The sequence below is a fragment of the Halichoerus grypus genome, chromosome X, assembly GCF_964656455.1.
Source record: "Halichoerus grypus chromosome X, mHalGry1.hap1.1, whole genome shotgun sequence".
Classification (NCBI taxonomy): domain Eukaryota; kingdom Metazoa; phylum Chordata; class Mammalia; order Carnivora; family Phocidae; genus Halichoerus; species Halichoerus grypus.
Genome location: NC_135727.1, coordinates 33,908,803 through 33,936,749, shown reverse-complemented (window position 1 = coordinate 33,936,749; position 27,947 = coordinate 33,908,803). Strand labels below are relative to the sequence as shown.

The 27,947-nt window shown below is 42.6% G+C and overlaps 1 long non-coding RNA gene and 1 pseudogene across 1 annotated transcript in view; both read right to left on the bottom strand.

Annotated features, from left to right (window-relative positions):
- LOC118534338 (uncharacterized) overlaps positions 1 to 27,947 on the bottom strand; it is a 173,070-nt gene that overhangs the window by 2,903 nt on the left and 142,220 nt on the right. The gene's annotated exons all lie outside the window — the stretch shown is intronic.
- LOC118534487 (ATP synthase peripheral stalk subunit d, mitochondrial pseudogene) lies at positions 20,680 to 21,304 on the bottom strand (annotated as a pseudogene).

Below are 27,947 nucleotides of genomic sequence, written 5' to 3'. Positions count from 1 at the left end.
ATGTCCTTGTTCTTTGATCTTCACAGGAAATTAGTATATGTCAAAGCATTAGTATATTACATCTGTGCTGGAATTTCCTGAATCTAATATTTGTAAATCCAATATGTGGTCATTGTCCTTACCGAAGGTTAGCACAGCAGTCATTTTTAATGAGTTTGTAAACGGGATTGCTTGTATATTTGGAAAGAAGAGGGAAAAAGAACTCATTGAATATTGACTACACACGCTGGTTATTTTACATTCATTATCTCATTTAATGTTCTCAATACCAAAGCAGGAAAATGACACTATTGCCCCACTTTACATTTAAGAAATTGACTCTTAGAGATGTTAAATAACAGGACCAAGAGCCCAAAGATATTGAATGATGAAGCTAGGATGCAAACTGGTAGAGTCTGACTCCAAAGTCCGGGTTTTTAACAACTGTGCACACAGCTTTCCAGTAGCTGAAGCTAAATTGATACCACTAGCTCATCTTGAGTGTTTATTATCTGTCAACCAATGTGCTAATGACTTTGCTTTTCTTATCCCTTTAATTTTTAAAACCTATGAGGTAGGTACTAATATTAGCTCCAATTTATAGATGAGGAAACTTGAGACTAATAATGTTAAGTGATGGGGCACGTGGGTGGCTCAGTCAGTGAAGCGTCTGCCTTCGGCTCAGGTCATGATCCTCGAGTCCTGGGATCGAGCCCCGCATCGGGCTCCCTGCTCAGCGGGGAGCCTGCTTCTCCCTCTGCCCCTCCCCTTGATCATGCTCTCTCTCTTAAATAAATAAATAAAATCTTTCAAAAAACATAAAAAATAATGTTAAGTGATTTAAGTCACACAGCTAATAAGGGGAGGAACCAAAATGATCACTGTACATCTCTGATTTTCCGTGTGCCGTTTACAAAATACAGCCCGTGAGTATGAAAGAGGGGTAAAGGATCGCTTGAGCACTGGGTGTTATATGCAACTGATGAAGCACTAAACTCTACCCCGGAAACTAATAATACAGTATGTGTTACCTAAATTGAATTTAAATAACAAATTTTAAAAAAAGAAACCCTTTGCAGAAATAATTTGAGTTGGCATGTATATGCACAAAATCACATATCAAACACTCAAGGCCCATGAGAAACATTACTCTTTTGTTCTCAAGGTTGCTGACCAGTTGTATGTATGTGAGTGTATGGGGGGGGCGCATTTTTGATATGCTAAGAAGCCCCTAGTGAAGACAGAAGCCATTAAATAAATCAGTAAGGTTAAGTACAGAAGTGTCAGCTGGGACACAATTTATCAATTTGTTGGCTGTGGTGATATTAGCCAGTTCATAAACTTGAGCCCTGACATATATAATCTCTTGCCTTGTTCTTGATTTGGAAATTTTATAGATGAAAAGATTAAAATAATGATGTGATGAATTGCTATGTAATGACACATGAGCTATGTTGTCAAAATATCCAAGATATACGCCTGGGTGGCTCAGTCGGTTGGGCGCCTGCCTTCAGCTCAGGTCGTGACCCCGGGAGTCCTGGGATCGAGCCCCGCATCAGGCTCCCTGCTTGGCGGGGAGCCTGCTTCTCCCTCTCCCTCTGCCTGTCGCTCCCCCTGCTTGTGCTCTCTCGCTCTCTCTGTCAAATAAGTAAATAAAATCTTAAAAAAAAAAATCCAAGAGCTAAAAGTATATACAGACGGACAGGTATCAACAGAGATCCCAACTCTGCAGCTTCCTAGCTGTGTGATCCTGCTCAAGATACTTGATTCTCTGAGCCTTTGTCTATTTGTCTTTAAAATGAGGCAATCAGGGGAACCTGGCTGGCTCAGAAGAGCATGCGACTCTTGATCTCAGGGTTGTGAGTTTGAGCCCCACCTTGGGTGTAGAGATTACCAAAAATAAATAAACAAACAAACTTAAAAATAAATAGATAAATCAAATGAGGCAATCCTACCTACCCCCACAGGGTTGCTGTGGGTCTCTACTGAGTTTTAAATATGCAAAACACCAACTCCTGTATTTGGCACATAGCAAGAATTCAAAATATTTTATCAGTGCCCTTTGCCTTTCCCTTGAGAATCGTTATTTAAAATTCATCTCCGTACAGCCAGGACTTTTTCAGATCTGAAAAATCAACATGTTTACATGTATTTATTAGCAGTAGTAGTTTCCTATTATTTCACCATTTCTGCTTCATTAGGCAGCTGTGGCTACGCCAGATCCCGAGTTTCTTCGCAGCATACGCCAAAATTGACTCACACAAAATGGATCCGTTTGTGGCTGACTTAAAACGATTTGCAAAAAATTATTGCTGCATTTTAATTTGTTTATTCTTTTTTTTTCTTTCTCTTCATCCTGCTTGGCAGAACTGCCCAAATAGCACTTAGACGACCAGAAATACATGGGAAAGTAAGTTCTGCAAGCAGACACTCAGAATTGCTTGGCAGACTTTCCAACAACTGGCAAACGAACCTTCGCACACACTCTGATAATACGGCTGAGTTCAAGAAGCAACTGTATGGGCCTCCGTGCAGCTGTCTAGTTTGCTAATGCGCGTTCCTAAAATAAAAAAAAAAAAAAAAAAAGAACCACACACATACTAATTGTCTTTTTCCTTCCAACAATCCAACTACTCAGTCCTTCTTCTGGAAGCCCATTTTTGTAAACACTATGTTGACCAAGAAGTGTCTGGAGATGGGAGGATGGAGAAAGCTTGTATTGTTTATTGACTATCAGAGGACGTTTCCTTCAGGCGACCTCAGGCATGTGTGAATGCTGCTATCATAAGAGCCACATTTTAAAGGGGTGAAGTCATCGCAAACACCGCCTTCGAAGAGTGTGCTGGTGCCAAAGACTATCCTCAACAGCATTTCCAGATTTGCTTTTTTAAAAATCCAGAGATTTTTTTTTTTTTTAACACATAAATCAAGAGTGAACACGGCAAAGGTTCAGCAGTTCACTTCCATGCATTGCTACCCTTCATCCCCTTCATCTTGGAACTCAATTTCTTAACCAGGTTGCCTTTTGGGGCTAAAAGAAGGGAAAACAGAGATGGGGGGAGGAAGAGGAGACAGACAGGGCCAAGAATCCAATAAAGGGACAAGCTGCACAAAGGTATAATAACCAGTAATCCTAAGCAAGAGAAAGCAGAGGAAAAGGAAAGTTACTTAAAATCAGAGAGATTGGAGGGGAAGAAAAGTTACTTAAAATTGGTATATAGCAAAAAAAATAAAAAATAAAAATTTATAATTTCCATTTTACTGATGAATGCCCTGTAGTCTAGAATTCTATAAAGTCAAACAAAGAGCCACAGTTAATTCCCTGGGAGACTCCAATTTCAACTTGTATTGGTTTTAACAATAAAAAAAAATTTGTGTGCAAATTTGTAAAACAGCACACACACACAAATGAAAGAATGTAAAGGCCTCTCCTAGGGGAAATGAAAATCTTTTCATGCAAATGCCTCTTCCCTCCGAATTCTATTAACCCTGACCTTTTATGTTTTGTAACCCATCAAATGTAGATTCAATAAAAATCAGATCACGGGGCTTTGGGTTTTAGAGAAAGGAAAAGGCCAGTCAGGAATACTTGCTATTGGCAAGAATTGTTCAGGTGAATATGGTGCTTGGTAATTGTTCATCTAAGAAAGGGGGCATAAGCTTTCTCTCCTACCATGAGGCCGTGTGCACACTTTGTTCTCTAGGGACAAAAAATCTCTACATATTCAATAAAAGAGAGGTATTTACCTTGGACTTTAGTGGGAGTCTGGCCAATAGAGCTCTGGCCCTTTCTGGAAATATGAGCAATTCCCAGTGTGGAAAATATAGAAATGCACCTGCAGGCATCACCCCCCCGCCTTCGCTCTCCTTTTGTCTCCAAACCTAAGGGACCAGCCACACACCGTCTTCCTATCACAGCCCGCTGTTGGACACTCTAGCATTTCAGGTGTATCCTGGTGAAGCCCATATTTAATATTCTAGATGAAAATCAGAGGAAGTTGGCCTGAACCATTTATGCCCTCCCGTCCCACAAGGGCTCATCCTCTCGATGATAGGCAACATTGTCACAAGTGAAAGTTTAATTGGCAAAGTCAAGTTCCTCCCTCTTTTCAGAAAAAAAAAAAAGATCTATGATGTCAAGTTAGGTGGGATTCTATACACTATCTGTGCCTTAGCTCTCATTTCGCCAAGTCATTTTAGTGATCATTCATGGAAATAGATCATTCCAAGTCCTGTTAGGCATTTAGAGGTGAATTGAAAATACTTATTTCTCAATTGGTTTTGCCTCTATTTCTTTCGATTCTAACCCCCATACACGTATACCTGAGAAAGAGATTGGGAAAATCGGAAAGAAAAGAAAAATAGACGGTAGGAGAGGCTGAGGGTGGCAACTGGGAGTTCCCTTGCGTTGTACTGCACATTGAGGATGCCTAGTTTGCTGCAGCTACAATAGATTTCCCTTGATGCCAATCTTCCTAGTGTCGGCATTTCCCCCAGATTAAGAGGGGGAGTTGGGATCGACCCGAACAACAATGGAGAATGCATAATACTCAGTAGAGTGCAAAGCTGTTTCCAGGGATGAAAGTGTGGAAAAGCACATCCACACAGTTTAGGGGAAAACAGAATACGGTAATATCCCACTTACCCAATCATCTAGCATATGGCCATGTACAGCAAGGCCCATCATTTCTCTCGGGACTAGAAAGTGTGTTTTACCTTCAGCCCCCCACGGCCAGATGAGGGTGTGGACCATGTAATGCATGATGCGACCATTACCTTGAGGATGCTGCTTGTGTCCCCTCAGGTATCATACTCACTCGGGGGGAGTTGTGTGCGCTCCCCTCCGCTGGCTCCAAGTTTCAAGGGAGCATCTGAATGAAAATATCTTCCCTTCGCTAAGGCCTATATTTGCTTTCAGGCAGTTTTCCATGACTGTCTCACCTCTCAAAAACAGGTTAGGTCCCTTCTTACATGTTCTCGCCACACCCTGAAGTTTTATCAAAATTGTAATTGAGTATGTGGGTCATCATTTCATTAACCTACAGGTTCCTTCATTTGCCACATATTTATTGCTCATCTACGGTGAGCCAGGCACTGTCCTAGGCCCTGGGGTACCACAGTGAGCTGAACGGACCTGGGCCTTGCTCTCATGAAGCATCGAAGGAGACTGACTAAAGGCACATTTCATTATTTCGGCGCATTGACTTCGTGACATTCACTCTCACGACTTTAGGCACATTTACTTCTCCTTTATGAGACTATAAACCCAACGAGGAAGGAAACGTTCTTGTCTTGCTCAGTCTTAGAGTATTCTCAGTGAGAAGCTGTTTAGAAAGCTTTTGCTTCAGTTCAAAGCATCTCTTGGGCTTCTGAGGTAGGCAAGGAGGCTGCCTGTTCCTGTCAGTTCTCAGAAGAGAACACACCAGGCTCCCCTCTGGCCAAGGCAGTCCGCTTCCCGAGGTCTAGAGGTTCAGTGGGTCAGGATTGAATTAAGCTAGGTCAGTGAGGGTTCTGACAAGGGGAACTGTGCTTGGAATAAGGAATTTACTGGCTCCTGACTTGGCTGCACTGCTAAATGGTCAAGATTGGCCCAGGGGCCCAGGTGACTTAACAGAAATAGTTTTGCAGTATTTCAGGGCCTCAGGAAAGGAGGAGGACAGCCTCCACAGCTACACATGAAGAGTTCAGACAAAATAAGTGTGGGTTTCCAAGAAAAGAAAAGGAAGTTTGTATAAATCCCCGGGCATGTTGAGGCTTGGATTCTGAGGTTCACCAGGAATGGCTTTCTATTCTCAGCAATTCATTCATTATCTTGCAGGGTCAAGTGGGGGACAGTTGACTGCCTGGCATCACCCTTCATGAATAGGACACAATTATTACTGTCACTTTTGATCACCCGAAACCAATCTCTGGTTTCAGTCACAGGTAAGCTTAAACTTGTCACAAGAATATTACCGCCCGCTCCAGAATGCAGTGGAAAGTTCTAGGACCATGAACTGTCCATTTACATCCTTGACAGAGGTAGTTCTCAGGCTATAGATGGTATTTTTTTAGAATTCAAGAATAGTTTATTTTTTTTATTATTAAAATAATACATGTTCCTATAGAAGATCTGGAAATATATTTTAAAATGTGAAAAAGAAAACAAAAGTCCTACCTCCCAGAGATAATCACTGTTTTTTTTAGAGAGGGAGAGGGAGAGACAGAGAGAGAATGAGAGAGAGAGAGCTAGAGCTGGGGAGGGGAGGGGCAGAGGGAGAGAGAGAATCTTAAGCAGGCTCCACACCCAGCACGGAGCCCGAGGCAAGGACTCCATCTCATGACCCTGAGATCATGACCTGAGCCGAAATCAAGAATCAGACACTTAACCGACTGAGCCACCCAGGCGCCCCACGTATGAACGTCTCAGTACCTATCCTTCCATTTTTCCTATGGAGAGAGCACGTAATGCAGCAGGGTCAGTATAGTGTCAAAACCAAGATCCAAGTAACTTTCCTCTTGCCAAGGCTCTCATAAACAGTTCCTATGGTTTCCCTGACTTAACATCTCTTTGGACCCCTGAGAAAGACTTCAAATGTGAGAGCTGAGCTGGAGAGATCAATCTGGGAGTTGTCAGCCCAAAATGGTAGCAGAGGCATTTGGAGGCAATACAATCTGCCATTTATTGACAGCTTACCGTGTGTCAGGGGCTGTGCTAAAATAACAGGAAATACATTCCCTCTAATCCTCAGAAAAACCTTTTGAATCTGTATCATCTCCATTTGCGAATGAGGAAATTGAAATTCAGAAAAAAAAAAAAAAAATAGGTGATGTGTTAGCCCTCTAATGCCACCAGTTAAAATCCCTATGCACTTAGGGGTCAAAAACATCACACGTGGGTTGGCTCACAGTTCTATAGGTTGGAAGTCCAGGCACAGCATGGCTTACCTGGTTCTCGGCCCAAGAGTCCCACAGGGCTGAAATCAAGGAGTTGGCTGGGCTGCATTCCTTTCTGGAGGCCATGGGCAGGAATCTGCTTCCAAGCTCATTGAGGATGTTGGCAGAATTCCATTCCTTCCGATTGTAGGACTGAGGTCCCATTTTCTTTACTGGCTGCCAGCTGAGGGCTGTTCTCAACTTCTAGAGGCTGCCCTTCCTCCATCTTCAAAGGCAGCAAGGGTGGGTGGGGTCTTTCTCACACTACCGATCTCTCTGACCTCCCCTCTGCCTTCTCTTCTCTGCTTTTTCCTTCCTTTCAACCACTCAACGGAGGTATGATCGACATATAAAAGGAGGTACATATGGAATGTATACAACTTGATGAGTTTGAGTATAAGGACACACCTGTGAAACCATCACCACCAGCAAGGGTGTAAACATACCCATCACCTCCCAAAGTTTCCTCCAGATCTCCCTATTATAAGGTCCGCTGATTAGCAAATTTAGTTATAGCTGAGAAGTCCCTACACAGCTGTACCGAGACCAGCATTCAGTTAAATAACGAGGGGGTGGGAATCTTGGGGAAGCGTCTTTAGAATTTTGCCAGCCACAGGTGTTTTTGCCAAGGTCACATAGTTAATTAAGCGGCAGACCTGGGATTAGAATGTAGGTTTTCTGTATCCAAAAGAGCTTGCTCTGTCTGAGTCCTAATTCTTTTTTCAAAATTAATTAATAAAAAGGAAGCTGGATGACATTTCAAGAAAGACTATATAAAGAGCAGAGGGCCAGGGCCAAGATGTTGGGAGCACCTGGCAGAAGACTGTGGAAAGTAAGTTCAAAAATACTTATTTTATTCAGCTACACCTCACATACTGGAGCCACTCCCCTAGGCGATCACCCTTAAGTGTTTTGTTAAAACCAGGATAGTTTTTGGAAAAAAAAAAAAAAAAGCCGAACTCACAGAAACAGAGAGTAGAATGGTGGTTACAAGGGGCTGAGGGATAGGGGCAATGGGGAACTGTTGGTCAAAGGATACAAACTTCATTTTTTTTTAAGATTTTATTTATTTATTCATGAGAGACAGAGAGAGAGAGAGAGAGGCAGAGGCAGAGGGAGAAGCAGGCTCCCCGCAGAGCAGGGAGCCCCATGTGGGACTCGATCCCAGGACCCTGGGATCATGACCTGAGCCGAAGGCAGACGCCCAACCGACTGAGCCACCCAGGTGTCCCAGGATACAAACTTCTAAGTTAGAAGATGAATAAGTTCTGGAAATCCAATGTACAGCACAGTGATTATAGTTAATATTAAAAGTTGCTAAGAGAGTAGATATTAAATATTTTCACCACAGAAAAGAAATGGTAATTATGTGACGTGATGGAGGTATTAGCTAACATCATGGTGGTAATTATTTTGCGGTATATAAGGATATCAAATCCACACACTGCACCTTAAGCTTATGCAGTGTAATATTTCAACAAACCTGGGGGGGAAAAGAAAACAAATCTGAATATTCTTGGGTATTTATACTTCCCAATAAAATTTAGAGTCCGTTTACCAGTTTAAAAAAAAAAGGATAGTTTTATTTATTTTTAATCGTTTTTAAAGATTTTATTTATTTGTCAGAGCGAGCACGTGCAAGCAGAAGCGGGGGGGAGGGGCAGAGGCAGAGGGAGAAGCAGGCTTCCCGCTGAGGAAGGAGCCCAACTCAGGGCCGATCCCAGGACCCCGAGACCATGACCTGAGCTGAAGGTAGATGCTTAACCGACTGAGCCACCCAGGCGCCCCCCAAAACCAGGAGAGTTTTAACTCACAATATTGGATATGTATGTCATCCGCATGAATGCTAGCTTTACAAAGAAAATGGTTCTAAATTATCTGTAATGCTTACAGCTCTAGTCAGGCACGTTCCTGTCCTTGCAGTGTCCCAAGCAATAGCAAATGATTCTGTCAGCACCCAGGACAAGCAAGGTGTCACTGCTGCATGTCTATCTGCCTTCTCCGGGGGTGAGGGGCCCTCCCTGCCTCCATCTGGGTTTGGGGCAAAGCTTGTCACATTTGATCAAATTAAGATTTCATCAAGTGCCTAGGTAGTTCTGGGAAATGCTTTAGGTTAGCCTCTTGACCTCTGATTTGGGATATATTGGAACCCGTAAATGGGTGAGCCAAGGGCAAGGTGGTCACAAGCAAATACCACAGGAAAAAAAGTGTCAGGACCTGGAGGTGGAAAATTAGTATAGGCTCAGAGAAATTGGACAATGTTTCTCTTTGGAATAAAAATCAATGAAAACTCCTCTAATCACTTCGATCCCTTCCTTTGCCTCCTCGATCCCACCACCTTCCCGAGCCCCCACCCTGCCCACCCCCACATTCACATGTATGCGTATATAGACACTCACGCGCACATATGTGCACAAAAGAATGCAGGAATAAGCTTGTTGAAAGTAAGAAAAGGGAGGAGTTCAGAATTTAAAGGTTGTTGAAGACCCTTTGAAAGATCCTGAGATAAACCCTAAAAGCAGTCCGGTAGGCAATGGGATCTTGACCAGTCCCTGTCATCTGGTAGAAATAACTGAGCACCACAGGTTTCTGTTTTAAAGTCAAAGACTGTATGCCCTTAACCTTGCTGAGTGCAATATCACCATTTACTCAGACCTATAAATCCTTTATTTCCCTAAGAAATTCCATCAGTTAAAAAGCCAAATACTTGGCCCTTATTAGATCCAGACTTTCATTTATTATTTTCAAGGACCTGTCTGCACTTTTGGGTTTAGTTTGCTAAACTAAACTAGTCTGACTTCAAATGGGAATGAATGGGATATAAATATAGGAAACAGTTCATTTATTCATTTTCTGCCTCTGTTTAGAGGATAGATGGGGATAGCGACATAGCATAATATTTTTAAAAGATTTTATTTATTTATTTGAGAGAGAGAGACACACAGCAAGAGAGGGAACACAAACGGCGAGTGGGAGAGGGAGAAGCACGCTTCCCGCTGAGCAGGGAGCCCGAAGCGGGGCTCGATCCCAGGACCCTGGGATCATGACCTGAGCCAAAGGCAGATGCTTAACGACTGAGCCAACCAGGCTCCCCGAGAATGCTTTTTTGCTTCTTAGCTTACTCTAGTATTTCACTCATGTGGAATATAAGAAATAGTGCAGAGGATCATAGGGGAAGGGAGGGAAAACTGAAAGGGAAGAAATCAGAGAGGGAGACAAGCCATGAGAGACTCTTGACTCTGAATTTACATTTTAAACACACCTTAGAGTTAACCCAAAGGCATAAATGCCTTGGGGAGTCCTTTTGGACCCCAGCCAGGAAGTAAAGTGGCAAAAGAATTTGGGGGACCCAGTCCCCGTCAGGATTTTTGGAAATCACATTCCAGTGGCCCCCAAAACTAGGTCTTCTAGCTGTCCACTAAACCCACTCAAGGAGGATGAAGCAATTAGGAAACTGCTGGTGGCATAGGTTTTGAGTAACTGCGTGGTTCATAGAGATCTGGTACTCCCACCAAAACGTCACAAGATACCGTCTACTTTCATCCAAGGAAAGCTTGCTGGAAGCAGTGAAGATACTAACAGCTAACATTTGTTCAGCACTACCTTTTGTTAACATAGTCACAAGCACAAAGTCTTTCTAGGACTATTTTCTTATGTACTTATCTCCCTAAGAACATCCTATGGATGATGCTGCTGAACTACTAACATGAACCGATTGGTTACCATGAACCAGGCAAAAACTAAAGTGTGTGTGAGTGCTTTAGCTCATTCAATTCTGCTGACCTCATAAATTCATCGGATAAACTGATGAATGAGGTACTAGTATTATCTGTATTTTACAGATGGAGGCCTTGGGGCTTAAAGGTTAGGTTGCTTGCCTTAGGTCACACAGCTATAAACAGCTGAGTGTAGATTCAATCCAGGTTGATGATTCCAGAAACCATTCTAGTCCATGCTATTACCTCCAGTTTGGCTTTACCATTTAGCCCAGGCAAGCTATTTAATGTTGTTGTTGGTTTTTTTTTTTTAAGATTTATTTATTTTAGAGAGAGCGCACAAGTCGGGAGAGGGGCAGAGGGAGAGAATCTCAAGCAGACTCCCTGCTGAGCACAGAGTACTATGCGGGGCTCCATCCGAGGACCCTGAGATCATGACCTGAGCCAAAGTCAGATGCTTAACTAGACTGAGCCACCCAGACACCCTGAGCTATTGAATGTTTTTAAGGTACATCCATAAAACTGAAATAACAATTCCCACTCTCACCCATTCAGAACATCGTGAATTTGTCATTTTGACCTCGAGAATGATGAAGCCCAAAATAAAGACTACTCCTTAGAGTACTCCTGGAATATCTAATTTCATAATTTCTCCTGGATTAAATAACAAATAAATAGAAAACTTTCCTGTTTTTATCCAATTCATAATAACAATTACTGATAATAAAACAATCACAAAAATAAGGCTGGGAAAAAAGATAACTGTATCTGATTAAAAAATTATTATAGAGGAAAAACTAAGAATGGTATCTTTTCACTGAGAAAACTGTAAAAATTGACTGATAAATTAGACTTGGTAGAAGTTATCAAGGTCAAGGAAACAAAATAGAAAATGGGTAAAAAGGGCGCCTGGGTGGCTCAGTTGGTTAAGCGACTGCCTTCGGCTCAGGTCATGATCCTGGAGTCCCTGGATCGAGTCCCACATCGGGCTCCCTGCTCGGCAGGGAGTCTGCTTCTCCCTCTGACCCTCCCGACACTCCCCCCTCTCATGTGCTCTCTCTCTCAGTCTCTCTCTCAAATAAATAAAATCTTTAAGAAAAAAAAAAGAAAATGGATAAAAACACACTAAGAAAAATATGTCATTAACTGAAAACTGAATAGGGAATCTTGCAAAATATAGATCTACAAAATATGACCCAGGCAAATTGGACTGTATAGATGGTCACAAAAGTAAAACTATATATATATATATATATATATATATATTTCATTATAACCTTTATAAAGATTGATTCTGATAAAAATAATGTAAGCAAATTAAAAGCGAAAATGGAAACATTTTGCATATTTCAACTTCAATGCATAGAAAAATTGATAAAAGCAACGGAAGGGCTTAATGGTGTTCTCTCCAGGAAATACTTAAATGAAGAAAATTCATCAATGTTATAAATAAGAATCATGATAACAAAATGTTTTAAAAAGTGTGGGCTCTGGAGCCAGACTACCTTGGTTCAAATTCCAGCTTTACCACCTAACTGTAAACTGTAGCTGGTGGCTGAACCTCTCTGTACCCCAATGACCTCATCGGTAACATGGGAATAAAAACAGTATGCACCTCATTAGGCTCTTGTGAGGAGTAAATAAGATAGTATATATAGAGGTACCTGGGTGGCGCAGTTGGTTAAGCGTCCGACTCTTCGTTTCAGCTCAGGTCGTGATCTCTGGGTCATGAGACCAAGCCCTATGTCGGACTCCGCACTCAGTGTGGAGTCTGCTTGAGATTCTCTCTCCCTCTCCCTCTGCTCCTCCCCCCACTCATCCTCTCTCTTGTGCAGGCTCTCCTCTCTCTCAAATAAATAAATCCTTAAAAAAAGATAGTATATATAAAGCACTTAAAAGAGTGCTCAGCGCATTGTAAAGGCTATATAAGCATTAGCTACATATATAAATATGTAATATTTATAATCATTGCATGACAAGGTGCAATAGGGTCATTATGATACGCCCATAGTTGAAAGAACTCACATGTTATCAATGACCAAAAGTCCCAGGCTTGATAAGCAAGTTTCAAGTTGCTTCATTTGCCAGAATTAAGTTGCAATGATTATAGAAAGGTAAATTAGAAGTTTTTCAAAAGAGTTTCCTGCATTGCTTAAATGTACTATTTTGGTTTGTTTTCTGTTGTTGGAGAGGTGCGTGGATAGCATCTGTAGATAGAAACTGGTCTTGTAAAAACATAATGTGATTTAGACGCCTATCTATTCGGGCGGTAAATTTGCCCTTTGATTCAAAGATGCTGCGTCTGGACACATTTCTACTAGGTGTTTTTGTATTCTGCTCATCTTGATCCCTTTGTTAAGTGTGAGTCTCCCTCAATAATGCATTCTGTTGTTTAATTATGTAGCAATGTTTAAGGCCTGGGTGTAGCGAGGGGGAAAATCCAAGGGGAAAATGGGCCAGAGAACATCTTCCCTTCACCACCAGTTTTTCCTAATCCCATAGTGCAAATTTTCAGCTTTTTCCATTTGCCCTTATCCTGGAAATTTTTTGACCCTTCCCATGCCTGTCACCCTCTCTTAGGCCCTTTGCCTCTTTGCTGCCCACTTTTCAGGCTCAGTTCATTTTCCATCTCCTCCTCCCTTTACTCATCGAGACCCTCTCTTGTCTGAATTCCCGTCCCATTCCTGATCATGACCATGGAACTTCAGACCTCATTATTTGTATTGGTCTCTGTGTCCTATACTCTTTTCATCCAGAGTTCTCAACCGCAGCTGCCCAGCGGAATGACCTGGGGAGCTTTAAAAATACGGACACCCCGGCAGCACGCTAGATATTTGTATTAAGTTGGGTTTAGTTTGCGATTTTTAAAAGCTCCCCGGGAGATCTTATCATGCAGCCATGGTTGAGAACCACAGTTTTTGCCCCTCGTGAAGGTGAGCTCCTTTATAATAGAGAATGTTTTCCATTAACAACCCTTGAACTTGTTCAGATGCTGGTGTACCTGCAAGTTACGGTGCTCTTTGAAGACCGCTATAAAATATTGATGTATTTGATTGATTCATATAAATGAGGAACAATTTCAGCGGCAAAGAAACTTCTGTGGTTTGGGTATACAACATAAAGGCACAGCCCTGAACACGTTTAACCAAAACAGACTTGAACTAAACATGATTGGCTGATTCCCGGTTTCCCCCCTAGTATTCTTTGGCTGCTTCTTCCGTCATCTGTTAGCATTCACTAACAGTCTAGCAGGGACAGGTATCGAAGTATTAAACAAAAATTTTGAGCCCCCCAAAAAGTGATTGAATTCCATCTTTTTTGCTTTCTTTTTCCTGCAAAGTGAGACAAGCCTACTGTTATTAGATTTCTGGTCTTGGAATACTTCCATTCAGGCGGCAGAACACCCAACACATTAATAATTGCTAACATTTATTCAACTCATTACATGGCAGATGCTCTGATTTAAATCCATTCTTTATAACATATGTACTTTATAAAGATATAGATTATTCTGTAAGGATAGTTTTTTGTCAAAAGGGATGAAGGCTATGCAAAAAGTATTTTATTTAGAAATAACTTGTCAAAGGAGGCCCCTTAGATCTCGTTTTGAAAGCATTTTCTATTTTATTAATAACAATGGCATGGACATGAATTTGTAAGTGGTACTAGTTATACAGGTAAGCTATTATTTACTTACATACAATCTTTGGAGCCCTAGAAATAACTCCACACTTAGTCATCGGAGGCCTACAGGTTGTAAACTAAATGTGGACCTGCAAATTTGGAGTCTGTGGTGGGCTGAATAATGGCCCCCCTGAATTATCCAGGTCCTAATCTCTGGAACCTGTGAATGTTACCTCATAGGGCATAAGAGACTGTGCAGGTGTGATTAAATTAAGGCCCTTGAGATGGGGGAGTAATAGGGATTATCCAGGTGGGCCCTAGATGCAATTACATGTATCCTTATAAAAGGAAGCAAAAAGAGATTTGACACAGAAAGAAAAGGTAGTGTGATGGGGCGCCTAGGTGGCTCAGTCAGTTAAGCGCCTGCCTTCGGCTCAGGTCATGATCTCAGGGTCCTGGGATGAGCCCCGTGTCGGGCTCTCTGCTCAGTGGGGAGTCTGCTTCTCCCTCTCCCTCTGTCCCTCCCCCCGCTCATTCTCTCTCTCTCTCTCTCTCTCTCTCAAATAAAGTCTTTTTAAAAAATTAAAAAAAGAAAAGGAAGTGTGACAATCTCAGCAGAGAATGGGGAGAGAGAGAGAGAGGGAGGGAGGGAGGAGATGAAAAGGCTATGCTGCAGTCATTTTAAGTGGAGGAAAGGGACACAAACCAAGGAGTGCAGCTCTAGAAGCTGGAAAAGGCAAGAAAACATTCTCCCCCCGCAGAGGTTCCAGGGGACATGGCCCCACTGATGCCTTGATTTCAGCCCAGTGAAACGGATTTTGGATTTCTGGTTTCCAAAACTGTAGAAGAGTAAGTGTGCATTGTTTTAAGCCACCAAGTTTGTGATAATTTGTTACAGCTGCCATAGGAAATTAATACAGGGTTGTTCCCCACTTAGATATTGTCAGCGAAAATGAAGGTCATGATTTTAGGTATAGGCCATTCCTACACTTATAAAAAAAATGGAGGGACGCTTCAAAACCAAGGAAATATTGACTGAGCCTATTGCTTTGTTTTTAAATTAATGTGGTATGCAATGGAAAACTGGGCTTATTGCTAATGTAGAAACTACTTTAATTGAACAGTCTTTGAAGAAATTTGGCTCTATTTTTGGATTGTGTCCACCCAGCCTGAGATGTGCCAAACCAACCCCATCTGTGTGGTTTACATCAGGAAGTGTACTTTTTTAAAAGGATGTTTTGGGAAAAAATGACTAAAATCCTTACATGGTGGTTAAATTTCAACTTGAAATTCTTTATAAAAAATTAGAAAGCAATACATGAGTTATGGATGATCAGTTGTATTGAATTAAATGAGGCCATTAGACCGAGGTGGTTCTAATCCCTTCAAGGCTGATGTAAGCAAACCAGACCTTAAGCATGTGAATGCCTCAAGATTAAGAAATCAAAACCTAAAGATAACCAGTTACAACCAGCCACCTAGGTGTCTCCAACTAAGGCAATGCTTAAGCTATAGCCAATCAAATCATTTCCTTCTTTGCTCCCACCTTTACTCTGTGGAAGTCTTTGCCCTGGCTTCTGTCTGGAGAGCACTCCGAACCACTTTCAGCTTGGTGCCGTCTAATTTGAATCCATTTTTGCTTACATAAAACTCCTAAAATTCTTCTTTTTTTAAAGACTTTATTTGTCAGAGCGCAGAAGCAGGGGGAGCGGCAGGCAGAGGGAGAAGCAGGCTCCTGGCTGCGCAAGGAGCCAGACATGGGACTTGATCCCAGGACCCCGGGATCATGACCTGAGCGGAATGCAGATGCTTAACCAACTGAGCCACCCAGCCGTCCTGAAACTTCTAATGATACGCCTCAGTTTATCTTTGACCTAGTTCTTTGCTTCTAAACGTATTTGTGGATCAGATAGGCTATTGATACCTCGGTGACTCAGAAGGTCATCAGATTAACCACTGCCTGAGGAATTTGGGTCCCCCCCCCCACTAAAGGCGCTATATAAACAAGCTAAAAGAGTGCACTCACATCTTGGTAACAACAAGTTGGCATGCTCCTCACATATTTGGCTTCATTTAGATTTTCCGGAAAATAAACTCACTTTATCTAGAAGTCAACATGGATGTTGGAGGGTCATTAGTAATTAAAACAGGGGGAGTCCAAATGAAGGATACAAAAATAAAACATCTCTTAATGAAACAGGTGTTCTCTTGGGAAGGCTTGTGGGGGTTGGGCTGGGGAGTGAAACGACTTTTCAAAAAGCTTGGATAATTTGAAAATGACTAACCCCATCAAGGGTCAGTTTAATGACCACTATAGAAGGCTAATAAAAATAAACAACTATCCCTACAAGTACTAAGCCATAAATTCTCAACCAGTGAGTCTATGTTTTGCGAAAGAAGAAAAAGATATCTGTGGATTTTTGTTTGGGAAGTTTTTTGTTTTGGTTTTCTTCAACAACAATAATATGCACCCTGGAGACTAATTCTCTGCCTTTCATTTCCTGGTCACAGATTACTTCTAAGCTTCATCTTTGGTTTAATATCCATCTGGTAGCATAGATTTCTCTCTTTTCGCCATGAATGCAGATACTAGAATAAGGACATGTAGATCTTCCATAAGCATGAAGGATGTAAAGCAATTTGCTACATACATACCCAGTGTTTCCGTCACGGTAAGTGTCTTATGCTTATAAAAGCAAATTATTTGCCCTTTCTAGGTCCACTAAAACTCACTTTCACCAAAGTGGTCTTAGACTAACATAGTTACTGAATTAGATACTGCTGAATTAGTAAGTTTATACTCCCCCAAAGAGTATTTAGTAACTCAGCACATCTGCAATTTCTAAATCACTGCTCTTATAAACAAAGAGAAACTGGAGGCTACAGTCTAAGAGCTCTCTAGACCTTGCCTTTTCCAGTTCATCACTGGGTGATTGTTTTTTTATGGGGATTCTTTATATCCGTGTAACTCGATATAGTAATAAGCTGGTGACAGTAGCAGAAGGTGGTAGCAAGGTGTCTGGTTGTGTGACAGGAAGCTGGGGCTCTGTTTCTCTAGTGAGGACCCCTGAACCACAGATCTAGCCTCGGAAAATCTGGATTGATGTTGATTCAAATTAGTACCTATCAGGCCTCTTGGGAATAAAACCGAAGCTGACTTTTTGGCTGACAGCAGGTTCCTGTGCCACAAACAGTAAGACCCTCAAAGGAATGGGGCATTCGCTGCTCCCACCTTAGGGAATGTAGTGAGTAGTGCTAAGAATGACCTGGGAACCCCAAAGTAGAATAGGGTTGAGGAGCCTTGTCACAGACATTGGTTTTGATTGGACTGTTTTCCAGTAAAACCCCGGGTGGCTATCACTCAGATGCCTATGGAGGGGTTGGCAAGTTTTTCCGTGTTGGCCAGATAGTAAATGTTGAGAGCTTTGGGTACCGAGAGGTCAAATTGAGGATATCATGTAGGTGTTTATATAACAAAAGAGAACAGGACGCCTGGGTGGCTCAGTCAGTTAAGCGTCTGCCTTCAGCTCAGGCCATGATTCCAGAGTCCTGGGATCAAGCTCCACATTGGTCTACCTGCTCAGCGAGGAGTCAGCTTCTCCCTCTGCCCCTCCCCCTGTTCATGCTCACGCACACGCGTGCTGTCTCTCTCTCTCAAAAATAAATAAATAAAATTTTTTTTTTTAAAAAAGAACAAATTCCACACATTTACTAATTAATAATAGCAATTAAGGGCAGATCTTCTCATTCAGAAAAAAATCCACTCTTAGATTTTTTGGAGCTCAAAAAATCTCAATAAAACTTTAGCACTGCTAAGCCATCAAACTTCAGCAGCATCCAGCAAATCAGGATATTCAGTTTCTTTTTTTTTTAAAGATTTTATTTATTTATTTGAGAGAGAGAAGGAGAGAATGAGTGAGAGAGCACAAGCAAGGGGAGGGGCAGAGGGCAAAGGGAGAAGCAGACTCCCTGCTGAGCAAGGAGACCGATGTGGAACTCGTCCTGGGATCATGACCTGACCCAAAGGCAGACGCTTAACCGACTGAGCCATCCAGGCACTCCTCAGTTTCTATTCTTGAAATAAAACTCACAGAACTGTCAGTGGTTAAGTCCAGGAGAGCGTACTAGTGGTTCAATAACACAGGATGGACTCAATTATTTTCTGCAAGTACGTGCTGATGAATAATTTGATGAATAACCATAGACTGTAGACATCTTACGTTTTCACACGTTTTGTGAATTTGTTCCCCTAGGCCTTTTTCTGTCCCACACAGATTATCACCATCAGTTGTAACACATCTTCGCATATTTCTACCTCAAGTTGTACTGAATGAGTGTTTTCTCAATGTTGAAAACACACTCTCCCGTAACTGGTCCACACAGACCATTCGTAAGGGCTAATTTTTTGATCACTTCAAACTTAGTACTGCCGCCTCAAATAAACAATTAGGAAGCATTGATAACATCTGTCAAGTCATCAAGACCCAAGCAAAAGCACTCACAATCATTTGCTTGTTTTTAATTGACTACTGATGTTGCTCTCACGATCCTCAACTCTTCGAACAACTGTTCTCACCAAAAGGCTAATAGCTTGAAACAAATTTATTTTCTCTGGACACATTTCTTTAACTGCTGCAATCAAACATGTTTAATTAACCCACCATCAGTAAATGGCTTTCTTTGCTTGGCTAAGAAGTGAGCCACTTGGAAACTTCCTTTGGTGACAGGCTCAGTTTTATTGTTTAGTTTTGTGAAGAAATTCTGCTGTGATGAGATATTCCATTTTAAATGTTCCAGTTTTTCTGACCATTGCTTTCCTGTGGGTTGGGAATATTGTGATGAGTGCTTGGTCTGGTAATGCTGACATATGTGGTATTCTTTTAACACAGCTATCGTTTCAATGCATGGTAAATACGGTATTTTGCTCTCTGCTTTCAACTGTATCGTGTTGCCCCTAAATTCAAATGTTGATGCTCTAACCCCTAATGTGATTGTATTTGGAGATAGGGCTTTTAGGAGGCACTTAAGGTTAAGTAAGATCATAAAGGTGAGGTCCTAATTCTATAGAGTTCTAAGATGGCCTTATAAGGAGAGTGAGAGCGCTCTCTCGCCCCACACGTACACACAGAGGAAAGACCATCTACAGCTCAAGGAGAGAGCTCACACCAGAGACTGGCCCTGCCTGTACCTTGATCTTGGACTTTCCAGCCTTCAGAACTGTGAGAAATTAATTTCTGTTGTTTAAGCCACACAGCCTATGGTGTTTTGTTATGGCAGCTTGAGCTAATACACCATCTAATTGGATAACTAAGTAATCCCCACTCCGGTGTGCCTTAAAAGTACGGCAATCAAAATCCATTTTCCTTTTCTTGTTTTGACATAATGGGTATGCCCTGGTAATTTAAAAAAAAAAAAAAAGGTGCAGTATGGAGTTACACATGACACTTTAAATGCTGTAGAGTTGTAAATGTGTTGCTGTGATTTATAGTACTCTAAGCAGTAGTACAAAGACATGAGAGAACCACATTTGGTCTCTGTTGCAACTACTCAGCTCTGTGGTTACAGCTCAAAAACAACCATAGATGATGTATAAATGAATGTATTTGGCTCTGTTCTAATAAAACTTTATGGGCATTGAAATTTGAATCCATATGATTTTCACAAGTCAGGAAATATTTTTATTGTTTTGATTTTTTTCCCCCAATCATTTAAAAATGTTAAAAATCTTACTAGAAGAAAACATAAGGGGAAAGCTTCATGATGTTGGAGTTGACAATGATTTCTTGGATATGACCCTAAAAGCACAGGCAACAAAAGAAAAAAAATGGACAAATGGGACTACATCAAACTAAAAAATTTCTGTACATCAAAGGGCACAATCAACAGAGCGAAAAGGCAGCCTATGAAATGGGAGAAAACATTTCTAAATCACTATATCTGATAAGGGGTTAATATCCAGAATAGGTAAAGAACTCCAACAAGGAAACAACAACAAAAACAGAATAGCCTGATTTAAAAAATGGTCAAAGTCCTTGAGCAGACATTTCTCCCAAGATGATGTACAAAAGGCCACCAAGCATATAAAAAGACATATAACCTCACTAACCATTAGATAAAGGCAAATCAAAGCCACAGTGAGATGTCATCTCATACCTCTCAGGACGGATACTATCAAAAAAGAAAAACTAGGAAATGACAAATGTTGACAAGGATGTGGAGAAACCCTTGTGCACGGTTGACGAGACTGTAAAATGATACAAGCAATCTGGAAAACAGTATGTGGTTCCTCCAAAATTTCAAAATAGAACTACCCTATGATCTGGCAATGCCACTTCTGGGTATATTCCCAAAAGAATGGAAAGCAGAGTCTCGAAGAGACAGCTGCACACCCATGTTCATAGCATTATTCATAATAGCCAAGTGGTGGGAGCAACCCAAACGTCCGTGGATGGATGAATGGATAATTATCACGTGGTATATATATACACCTACAATGGAATATTTTTTTTTTTTTTACCATATAATTATTTTGAATGTCCAGCATTTATAATATGAGGGCCAGGGCTTTCTCCCCAACTCAAGTTTACAAATTTTTGATTGGCTTGTGAGGCCGACAGGGATACTTCTCTTGTCTAATTTGGTTTCTGGGAAGACTTCATTCAGGTGCTCAATGGTCATCTGATCAAATGGAATTATGTTCTGCATCTTCTCCAGCTCTTTTTCACATTCCTCAATCCCGGCCCTTGAGAGAGACAAACACTCAGCACAACTTTTCACATTTTCTTTTTCTTTGGCATCCACCTGAACAGTATGTTTATCCTCCGGCACAGGAAACTTCAGGGCATTGAACTTCTTCTCAAAGTCCTCTACCAAGCCAGCCTTTGCCACATTGGCCTTGTAGTAAGCCCAGTCACTAGCAGGTGGATTCCCAGGGAGAGTGGCCAGTGTGGAGGTGAGGGGTTCATTCTAGGATTTCAGGGAGTTAGAAATGGCCTTCTGGTTTGGGGCCTTATGATCTCTGCAAAAGCTACCAAGTCAACGGCTTTTAGAGCAAGTTTTCACCCACCCATCTTTCTTTCTTTTTTTTAAGATTTTTATTTTTTTGACAGAGAGAGACACAGCGAGAGAGGGAACACAAGCAGGGGGAGTGGGAGAGGGAGAAGCAGGCTTCCCTCTGAGTAGGGAGCCCGATGCGGGACCCCAGGACCCTGGGATCATGACCTGAGCCGAAGGCAGACGCTCAACGACTCAGCCACCCAGGCGCCCCTCACCCAGCCATCTTGAGAGCTTCACTGACCCTGGTGGCCCACAGTCCTCCCTAATGGAATATTATTCAGCCTTTGAAAGGAAGGGACTCCTGTCACATGCTACAACATGGATAAACCTTGAAGACATTATGCTAATCGAAATAAATGAGTCCCCAAAAGCCAGTTTACGAGTCCATCTATATCAGGAATGTAAAGTAGTCAAATTCATACAAATAGCAAGTAGAATGGTGGTTACCGGGAGCTGAGGGAAAGGGGAAAAGGAGAGTTGTTTAATGGGTATAGAGTTTAGTTTTTCAAGATGAAAACGTTCTGGAGATCTGTAGCACAACAGTGTAAATATACTTAATACTACTGAGCTGTACACTTAAAAATGTTTAGGATGGTAAATTTTATGTCATGTGTTTTTACCTCAAAAAGGAAAACATTTTTAGACCATGTGCCATACAAAAACAGACAGCGGGCCGGACTTGGCCCACAAGTTGTAATTTGTCAACCCTTCCTCTTTGGCCCAGCCTCAGGAAAGTTCTCCCAGGTTCCATGCTTAAGGGAGCTCTATACGGGAAGAATCACACAGCTTTGGAGAACATAACAAAACACCCGTAACACCAGTGGACGAAAGAACCCTTTCTTCTTTGAAGACTTGGCAGTGGATACAGCGGTGGAAAGACTAGCAGAGCTGGAATGGGAGCCCTGAAGAGGAGACTGGATAGTGGTGGGAGGAGGACACGTGAATGGTGAGGGATTTGAGAGCCCGCTTGTGGGAAGAAGAAGCTGTGTGGACGTTGACAGTCCATCGCTCACCTTACCCCCAGGATGGTGTAGTTTACTTGAGCAAGAGTTCAGCCATTCACTTGCTGTGTCTCCCTGGGCAAGTCACGGCCCCTTGCCCTCCCTTTGAAAGGGGGAGGGTTGGACAACATCCCCGGCACCCCTCCCAGCCTTAAAAACCACGAGACTCTTCTCTGACCAGGCTGACACAGTGCCAACGTCTTTATCCCTTCATTTGAGCAGCTTTAAAGACCAGAGACCCTCCGCGTCTCCTACGGAGTTGCCATTTTTTTTGTTTACTCTAGTTAAGCAGGGGTAAAAAAAAACTAATCACAGTCTATGGAGTCCTGACTCACTCCATTTCCACAGCTGGGCCTTCTCTTGCTACCGCAAGCTCCCCTGCCCCTGGGGACCCGAGGAAATAGCGCAGACAAGGAAGGGACTTGGGAGCCGTTGTTAATGCGCCTGTCAGTCCCCTCCCGTTCACAATCTCTGATGTCTCTTCCAGTTCTTTAACAAGAGTGGTTGGGGAAATGGGTCTTGTTTATAGGAAGAATGCAAGTCTCGGTGTTCACTTTGAAAAATTACCCTTCTGTGTGACAGCCCTGTCAAAAACAACGAGAGCCACATTGCTTTAGCTTTTTCAACACTTCCTCTGCTCCCCTCGGCCGTGACCGTGCAGGGAAAAGCAGGCGTTCAAAGGGAGTCCCAGGGCTTCCTCCTGCCAGTTGTTCACCAGGCACTGTGTTCCAGAAAGGAAGAGGCTGCCTCACTCTTGGCCTCTAGGGCATTCGGGGAGAGGGCCTCGGGGAGCCGGGTTAGTCCGGTAGCTGCCTCGTTTGCTTTGCCGTTTGCAGCTGGCCCGTGATGTGTTTATTTGAATCTCCAGCTCAGAACTGGCTTGCCTTTGTCTCTGGCCCGAGGAAGCTCCAGTCGGAATGGAAAAGTTCAGCCACACTGTTCAGGTTCAACACACTGAAGTGGGAAATCACGAGCGAGCGAGGGAGCGAGCAAGCCTCGAGACTGTGGGACCGGGTTAGGCTTTTCAAAGAAAATGCCTTTAGCCGTGGCGTGCTTTTGTTCACTGCTGGGGCCGGTTGTCCTGTGAACCTCAGGTTTGCTCAGAAATGTTCCGGGGGTGTTTTCATTGCCATGATGTTTTGTCCCAGAAAAAGGAAACTAAAAACTCATCGACTTGCTTTGTGTGTTTGTTGCCATGTTACACTGGGGCTTTAATAATAAAAATAAAAATCTTAACAAGTCAGGAAACTCCAAGTGTTGGCGAGGATGTGGAGAAAGGGGAACCCTCTCACACTGTTGGTGGGAATGCAGGCTGGTGCAGCCACTCTGGAAAACAGTACGGAGGTTCCTCAAAAAGTTGAAAATAGAGCTACCCTAGGACCCAGCAATTGTACTACTGGGTATTTACCCCAAAGATACAAACCTAGTGATCCAAAGGGGCACCTGCACCCCAATGTTTATAGCAGCAATGTCCACAATAGCCAAACTATGGAAAGAGCCCAGATGTCCATCAACAGCTGAATGGATAAAGAAGATGTGGTATACATACACAATGGAATATTACTCAGCCATCAGAAAGGATGAAATCTTGTCATTTGCAACAATGTGGGTGGAACTAGAGGTATTATGCTAAATGAAAGAAGTCAAACAGAGAAAGACAATTATATGATTTCACTCATGTGAAATCTAAGAAACAAAACAGAGGATCATAGGGGAAGGGAAGGAAAAATAAAAGACAAAATCAGAGAGGGAGGCCAACCACAAGAGACTCTTAACTATAGAGAACAAACTGAGGGTTGCTGGGGGAGGGATGGGGTAGCTGGGTGATGGGCATTAGGGAAGGCGCTTGGTGGAATGGGCACTGGGTGTGATATGCAACTGATGAATCACTGAACTCAACCTCTGAAACTAATACACTATATGTGAGTGCCTCCATTTAGCCGCTGATGAGAAAGTCAGCCTCCCCAGTACAGCATTCCACTTCTGGAATATTTTTTATTTATTTATTTTTATTTGATAGCGCATGAACAGGCGGGGGCGGGGAGAGAAGCAGACTCCCCGCTGAGTTCAGAGCCCGATGCCAGGCTCGATCCCAGCGCCCTGAGATCATGACCTGAGCTGAAATCAAGAGACGCTTAACCGACTGAGCCACCCAGGCACCCCCTGAAATATTTTTGATATCATTCAGATTTATAATCCAGAGCCAACAGCAAAACTCTGAAGTAGATCCCTATCACTGAGAGCAGAGCGCCCCTGAATGGGTCTCTGGTTCCTCCCGTTTCCCTGCCCCTCGTACACAGTCGGCTGGCTTCAATTCGCTACACTTCAGGGTCATCTGCAGGCTAGATCTTCTCAGGCTTTTCCTCTCTCACTTGTATCCTACCTTCTATCTAAGCTGTCAGAGCCTGACATTTGAAAATGACTGGCAAGGGTTACTTCTTAAAGACACCAGGTGTGGGAGGTGGGATAGGAGTTATTTTTCTTTTTTTTTTTTTTTTTTTTTTTTTAAAGATTTTGTTTATTTATTTGACAGAGGGAGATACACAGCGAGAGAGAGAACACAAGCAGGGGGAGTGGGAGAGGGAGAAGCAGGCTTCCCGCAGAGCAGGGAGCCCGATGTGGGGCTCGATCCCAGGACTCCGGGATCATGACCTGAGCCGAAGGCAGACGCTTAACGACTGAGCCACCCAGGCGCCACCAGGAGTTATTTTTCAAGAGCTGTTTTTTTCTGCCCTCAAGCCATGTCATGTAATAAACACCTACAAAACAAAGTGGTGTTTTTGAATGTTCAGTGTTTCCAATGAACACTGAAACATTTCTAAGATCCACTTTTAATGTTTGATTACCTCCTATTCCACAGGAAAATAGGGAGTCATACTTAAATACAAGAAATATGTTTGGGAGGAGGGCATCCCCTCCCAAGGCATAACTTTTAAAATGGAAATAAGATGCCGTATTATGTGGTTAAGAGCACAGGCTTTCAATTTCTTTTTACAAGTGGCAAGAAAAAAAAAAAAGAGAAGAACTCTATAGATGAAAAGAGACTTCAGAGACATATTAACCAAATGCTATTATATGAGCTAGACCTTGTTTGAATCATGAAACTGCTGTGGGAAAAAAAAGGAAAAAATATGAGACAGCTGGGGAAATATGAACATGGACTGGATATTTGATGAGGCTAAGAAATGATTATTATAGGTGTTATGTGAGAGTCCAATTCTTTTGAAGACCTGCATTGAAATATTTACAAATGAAAATATGAAATTCTGTGTGTGTGTGTGTGTGTGGTAGATGGTGGCTGGATGGGGTATGGATGAAACAAAATTGTCCAATTGTTGAAGCTGGGTGATGGGCACATGGGATTCATGATACTACCTTATCTACTTTTGTTTATGTCTCAACATTGCAATAATAACAAAGACTTTTTAGACGAGAGCATGCAGTTGACGTCAGACCTCCGTGAATGGGAACCTTGGCTCCACTTCCTAGCCATGTGATGTCCTTAGAGAAGTCCCCTCTCTGAGCCTAACTGTCCTCATATGGAAAGTGATGAGAACATGAAGATTGGGTGAAATAATATATGTAAAGAATTGAGCAGGAGCCTGGCACATAGTAAGCAATCAATAAATAGTAGTTCTTATTATAGCCAGTTTTTTTTTTTTGTCTAGTTTTCTGAACCTATAATTGCAGGTCCTAAGAGAATTTACATCCTAAGAAGTTCTTGCCACTGAAGTAGAAGAATTTTGCAATACACAAGATGTCTACTGCTGTTTTCCAGATGGGGAGCATGTCTGGGAAAGACAGGCTCTGGTAGCAGCCCAAATGGAAATAACAGCAAAGGATCAGGCAATTGGTTCTAAGAAATAAGAAAGTCTTGCGTGGCAGTGCTCAGCCTTTAAAAGCCTCTCCGAGAACACACAGCGCCTGATATTTCTTTTCTACCTGTTTCCCCCTCGCCCTCCCACCCACACTGCCCCATAGTGCACGTTGACTGACTAACCAATTCTCCTCAGAGTTGTGCAGAATACAGATGGGAGAATACAGATGGTTTGCCCCTGTGTCCCCGCTAGGAGTCCATCCTGTGCACGTAGGACTAGTTAATTCTTCTAACAAAAACTTACCAGATGCTTACTGCGTGTCAGGATACTGAGATACACTTAACATACAAGATCTCAATATCTGGCCCAACCCCATTTTATTTTATTTTATTTTAATTATTTTTTATTTATTTAAAATTTTTTAAAGATTTTATTTATTTGAGAGAGAGAATGAGAGAGAGAGAGAGAGCACGAGAGGGGGGAGGGTCAGATGGAGAAGCAGACTCCCCGCTGAGCAGGGAGCCCGATGCAGGACTCAATCCTGGGACTCCAGGATCATGACCTGAGCAAAAGGCAGTTGCTTAACCAACTGAGCCACCCAGGTGCCCCCAACCCCACTTTAGACATGAGGAGACCGAGGAATTGGAGAGATGAAGTGGCTTGCCCAGAGTTCCACAGCTAGTAGGTGACAAAGCTGTTATTCTGGTTTTTGTTTTTAAGATTTTATTTATTTGACAGAGAGAGAGAGAGAGAGAGAGAGGGAACACAAACAGGGGGAGCAGGAGAGGGAGAAGCAGACTCATGCTGAGCAGGGAAGCCGATGCGGGACTCAATCCCAGGGTCCTGGGATTGTGACTTGAGCCAAAGGCAGACACTTAAACAACTGAGCCACCCAGGTACCCCCAAAGCTGTTATTCTGATTGAAGAGCTATCAGACCCAGAAACCATGTTCTTGTAATTAGCTTGACCATAGTAATCATTTCACTCTATATGTGTACCAACACATCGTGTCACATACCTTAAGTACATACAACTTGTATTAAAATAATAATACAGAAACCATGTTCTTTACTTCTAAGTCTTTACTGTAACTTCATCCCCCCTATCCGAATGAGGATAGGTTCTAGGTGATCTTTTTTTTTTCTCTCTCTGAGCTTCATAAATATCTCAAAGATTCCTTCCCAGCACAGATTATTTATGTTGGGAAAGCCGTGATGTGCAGAGGGAAAGGCGCTTTCAGATAGGCAGGGTGCTGCATTGATTTCCACTGGGTTTTCATGAACTTATTAAAGATGTACAGAACCAAAGCCTTCTTTTGCCATCAGGTCATCCCTGCTTCCCAAGGCCACATGGCCTACGTAGAGGAGAGAGTTGCAGAACAAAGAGGTCCTTCACGTGCAGGCTCCGTCCCGAGCCCGGGCTGCACACGAGGGTCCGGGGTAAGGGAGCAACGTGGAATCCAATGAGCCCGGCTGCGAGGGAGAGGTGGGCTGCCAGACAGGCCCCTTGCCAGCTCTGAGTCATTGCAGGCTACCCGAGCCCAGCCAATTTACCTGCTTTTCAATAAGATCTTTATTTGTCCTTCTATTCTCGTCAAAAGCTGTTGTCATTTCCTTTTCTGTCTGGAGACACTGGGAGCTGCCTCCAGGCAGTATGACCATGCCAGGCCCCTTGTGCAACCCCCAACTCACCCAGATGAAGCATCTCATAGAATTTACCCTTGTTTGGCTTTTTCTTCCTTAGTGGGCAGAAAGCGTCCTATTTCTCGCATTTCCAGAGCTTCGGCTATGCAAGTTCTTTCCTGGGTCAGCAAGCAGCTCGGGTGTTGGGGTCAATGC